Genomic DNA, 5000 nt, shown 5'->3' on the forward strand with positions numbered 1-5000 from the left:
GAGCCTCTAGTCGAGAGATTAATGTAGGTAAGGGAAGTCGGCAAATTGGATCCGTAACTTCGGAATAAGGATTGGCTCTGAGGAGCGGGGCGTGTCGGGCTTGGTCGGGAAGTGGGTTTGGCTAACGTGCCGGGCCTGGGCGAGGTGAATGGATCAGTAATGTTTCAGAATCCGAGCTCGGTCCCGTGCCTTGGCCTCCCACGGATCTTCCTTGCTGCGAGGCTTCTGTGATACTTCACCGTGTCGTAGTCGTTCTCTTCGGCCGCCATTCAACGCTCAGCTCAGAACTGGCACGGACTAGGAGAATCCGACTGTCTAATTAAAACAAAGCATTGCGATGGCCCTAGCGGGTGATGACGCAATGTGATTTCTGCCCAGTGCTCTGAATGTCAACGTGAAGAAATTCAAAAAAGCGCGGGTAAACGGCGGGAGTAACTATGACTCTCTTAAGGTAGCCAAATGCCTCGTCATCTAATTAGTGACGCGCATGAATGGATTAACGACGATTCTCGCTGTCCCTACCTACTGCCCGCAGGGGGTGTAATGGCGGGTAATACCGCCCTTACACACGGGGTGTGACGACCCCGCGGTCCCTGAGTCGAACTTGGTGTAAGGATTGGGATCCCCCTTTTGGGGGGTCTCAATAATTATACCTAGGGGGGTTGCGGGTGCAGGGTGAGTCCCTGTACCCATGGGGGGTTTCGGAGGTGGGGGGTCGCGAATTGGGTCGCGAGGGAGGGCGAAATCGGCTGGTGGAGGGGTGGTTCCACGTGGTGGAGGGGTGGGTCCACGTGGTGGAGGGCGAAATCGACGGGTGGAGGGTCGCGAGACCTACTTACTGGGGGGTTTGGAGGGGGAGGGTCGCGGATTTGGTCACGGTGGGTGGGCCGGACTTCGGGAGACGCGCGGGAGGGCGAAATCGGCTGGTGGAGGGGTGGTTTCACGGGGTGGAGGGCGGAATCGGTTGGCGGACGGGTAATTCCACGCGCGGGTGGGGGTTCGGGGGGACAGGCTGCTTCGCAGTGCGAAGGGCATGGACGCTGCGGTTCTCGCAGGTGGTTCCAGCCACGCGTTAGTAGTCGGAACCTCCCGCAACGGTGGAGGCCGGCGAAAACGCGACGCCACACGTGGGGGTTGGGTCAGGGGAGTGGGTGGGTTTCCCTCGGAAAAGGGACGGTTCGCGGGGTGGTGCGGGGGAGGGGGGACTGGCTGCTTCGCAGTGCGAAGGGCATGGACATTGCGGTTCTCGCATCTTGTTCCAGCCACGTGTTAGTAGTCGGAACCTCCCGCAACGGTGGAGGCCGGCGAAAACGCGACGCCACACGTGGGGGTTGGGTCAGGGGGAGTGGGTGGGTATCCCTCGGGAAAGGGACGGTTCGCGGGGTGGGTCGTCGGGTGGGATGGGTGGGTTCCCCCTTTCTGTGGGTCTGCTCCCTCTCTGCTCCTCTTTCGAGGGGAGTCGAGGCGGAGCACTCCTTCAGCGCCTCCACCGGGCCCCGATCCGAGCTCCCCAGCTCGGCGGGAACCGGAAGGCCCCCTCCCAGGGACGGCGCCCAGCGTCTCGAGCTACCCAGCTCGGTGCCGCGGGGAATCGTCCCACCTAATCCTAATCTTCTTATTCATTCTTTTTCTTTTACTTTTCAGCTTTTCAGCTCTTGCCTTTTGGCACGGCCGGCGACCGTCTCGTCAACTTCAACCATGGCAGAGCATTATTGCAAGAAATTTCCGGAGTCTAAGCTGCCCCCAATCGGATCTCCGGGGGGGCACGATAATGCGTCCGTCGTGCGGCGAAGTCTGCGCATCGCTTCCCAGCATGCCAGAGGACCAGCTACAGCGACTACATCGAGGGACCCAAGGAGGGTGGTGCCCTCAAGGGTTCGTAGTCGCCCGCCGTGCGCCGGGGTACTGCCCTCCCGACGAGGGAAAGGTTCCAGCCTTCGTGCTGTTCACGAGGACGTCGCAGCGGAAGAGGAGTTGACTGCGCAGCCGAGCCAGCCAACGCCTGGATCTTCAAGAACTTCGACCGGTGAGTCCACTCAATTATTAGGTAGGGTTCGCGAGTGCCAAGTTAGATTAAGTAGGATCGATAGTCATCGCGTCGCGACCGGAGGCTCACCGGTACCCCCCGTTCCAATAGGTCATCCTCCCCGGACCCCTGCGATCGAGGGACCGGGCGCGCAACGCGACGTTAGAATACTGCAATTGAACATGTCCCGCTCAATTGCAGTAACCGGGGAGGTCTTCCAGTTAATTCGCAAAGAGCGTCTGGACATATTGTTGCTCCAAGAGCCGTATGCCATTCGTGAGGCGAACACCTGGGCCATCCGCGGCCTAGGAGTCGGAATGCGTATTGCCGCGAGCTCAACGGAACGACCGTGGGCGGCCGTCGTTGCGTGCAACTCCATCGTGGAGATTGCTTACGTGTCCCAATTAAGTAATGCACATTGCGTTTGTGCTGAAGCCCGCGTCCCCGGTGGATCCTTCTTCGTCGTCTCCAGTTATTTTCAATACTCGGACGACATAGAAATCCACCTGAGGCAGCTTGAAAAGGTTCTCAGCTGTCTCAGGGGTCGCCGCGTTCTGGTGGCGGCCGATTCGAACGCCCAACACTCCCTTTGGAGCCCCAGGACCACTGACCGTGGTGTCCTCCTGGGTGAGCTCATCGAGTCTTTCGGTCTCCGCGTCGCGAATGATGCTAGGCAGGGCCCAACCTTCAGGAGTGCCGCAGGTACGTCGTTCATCGACGTCACACTGGCCACTCCTGGCATGTATAAATTCATACGTGCATGGAGGTTGGAGGACGAGTGGTCCACTGGTGACCACACGTCGGTTTTCTTTCGTTTAGCGATCCGGAGTTCCTCAAAGCGCGTCAATAACTCGGGAGTCGGCGAGGGCTCTACCATGCGGTTCAACGTTCGTCGGGCCGACTGGGAAAAGTTCGAGGCGACCCTCGATGAGGAGGCCCGTGAGAAACTCGTGGACCATCCGCTGGATTCTACAGCGGATGTTGAGAGAATGGCAGAAGTACTGGGTGACGTACTCACCAAAGCCTGCCAAGATTCGATGCCGCGCCGCAGACATTATCGTCGAGCGAATCCGTGGTGGACCGAGGAGCTGACCAGCAAACGCAAACTGGTCAGTCGTCTCCGAAACGGCTACCGAAGGGAGACTAACCCTGACGCGCGGAAAATTAAACAGAATAGGTATCGTGTAGTCCTGCGGTCGTATACCAGGCTACTTAGGACAACTAAAGAAAATAGCTGGCGCGGTTACATAACGACCGAAAGTAATGCGAATCCCTGGGGCTTCCATTATAAATACGCGGCTGATAAATTACGTGTAGGCACGGTACTCAGCACACTTAGAACCGCGAATGGCACGACACTTACAATGCGTGAGACTGCTGAGGTACTGTTGGACACACACGTACCTGACGATGACCCCAACGAAGACACACCCGAACAGACTGACATCCGTGAACGCGTGAGGAACTTAACGGTCCAGACAGAGGACGCACGAGACTTGACGGACGACCAACTTAAGGGTCTTGTCAAGACCCTTAAGAATGACAAAGCCCCAGGATGCGATTTAGTTGAAGTTAGGGTCCTGAAAGTCGCGGTCATGAGGATGCCTCACATCTTCACGCGACTCTTCAACGCCTGCCTTAAGCACGGTGTTTTCCCCACCGTTTGGAAAGTCGGCACACTTCGTGCTCTCCTCAAAGGAGTTCACAAGGATGTGTCCGACCCCAAATCCTACCGTCCCATTTGCCTCTTGTCGGTTGTCGGGAAATTTTTCGAAAGGGTCCTGCACGGGATCCTTACGGCGAAAGTCCTTACTGAGGACAAAATATCAGGACGTCAATATGGCTTCCTGCCTGGACGATCCACGGAAGACGCGATAGTAGAGTTGCGTGAATTAGTCGAGCGCGGTAACGACAAGAGGTACGTCATTGGACTCCTATTCGATATCTCAGGAGCCTTTGACAACGTGTGGTGGCCCCTAGTCCTCCAGTCTTTGGCGGATCGAGACTGCCCGAAGAATGTCTTTGAAGTGCTCCGGAGCTACTTCGACAATCGGACTGTCAAGATCGCCTGGAGCGACCAAGAGGTTTCCAAGCCGGCCACCCGGGGCTGTCCGCAAGGATCAGTCCTCGGCCCCGCTTGCTGGAATCTCATGTTCGATGCCCTCCTCAAGAGCATCGAGCAGAATTTTGGTGACATCGAAGTCGCCTACGCGGACGACCTTATCGCGGTCGTATCGGCCGACTCGCGTAAGGAAATAGAGAGGATAGGCCGAGCCGTCGCCGAACACATCGCGTCGTGGTGCGCGTCAGCGAAGCTCGAACTGTCGAGGAGCAAGACAGAGGCAATTGTCCTGTCATGCAACTCGCAGAAGAGAGCGCCGCTGGTGCGGTACAGGTGGGATCGGGCGCGAAGGACACGCCGACGCGTGAAACCGGTGCTGGATATCCGCCCACCCGAGATTAGGCTCTCCGGGGAGAAGGTTCAGTTTAAGGATAGCGTCAGGTACCTCGGGGTACATTTTAATAGGAACATGCGGGTCCGGACCCATACACGATACATCCAGGAAAAAGCCAGGGTCCTCTTCACTCGGCTATCGGCCCTAATGCACAAGCATTGGGGACTCCGATACCGATCGGTTAAGTTAGTATTTCAGGGCGTTTTTCAGGCTGTCGCGTCGTATGCAGCCCACGGGTGGGTGGACCGGTGCACACCGTACGACATGAAGAAACTCCGTACCGCGCAGAGGAGCGCGCTGCTGACAGTGACTGGCGCGTATAGGACGGCTTCACACGAAGCACTCTGCGCAGCGGCGGGGGTGCTTCCTGTGGACCTATTCTTGAGGGAAAGAGCAGCGCGCTACCAAGCCAAGAAAGGCATTCCGGTCAGAATAGGAGATGTTGACATAGACCCCGCGAATCCGCGCGTTGGTAACAACGGCCGCCCGATCGAGGCCGTTGAGGAAATAAAAACAGA

General features: G+C 57.6%; 1 pseudogene; it reads left to right on the forward strand.

Moving 5' to 3' along the window:
- LOC135172064 (large subunit ribosomal RNA) overlaps nucleotides 1-5000 on the forward strand; it is a 9401-nt pseudogene that overhangs the window by 2275 nt on the left and 2126 nt on the right.

This window comes from Diachasmimorpha longicaudata, unplaced genomic scaffold, assembly GCF_034640455.1.
Source record: "Diachasmimorpha longicaudata isolate KC_UGA_2023 unplaced genomic scaffold, iyDiaLong2 ctg00000149.1, whole genome shotgun sequence".
NCBI classification, from domain to species: domain Eukaryota; kingdom Metazoa; phylum Arthropoda; class Insecta; order Hymenoptera; family Braconidae; genus Diachasmimorpha; species Diachasmimorpha longicaudata.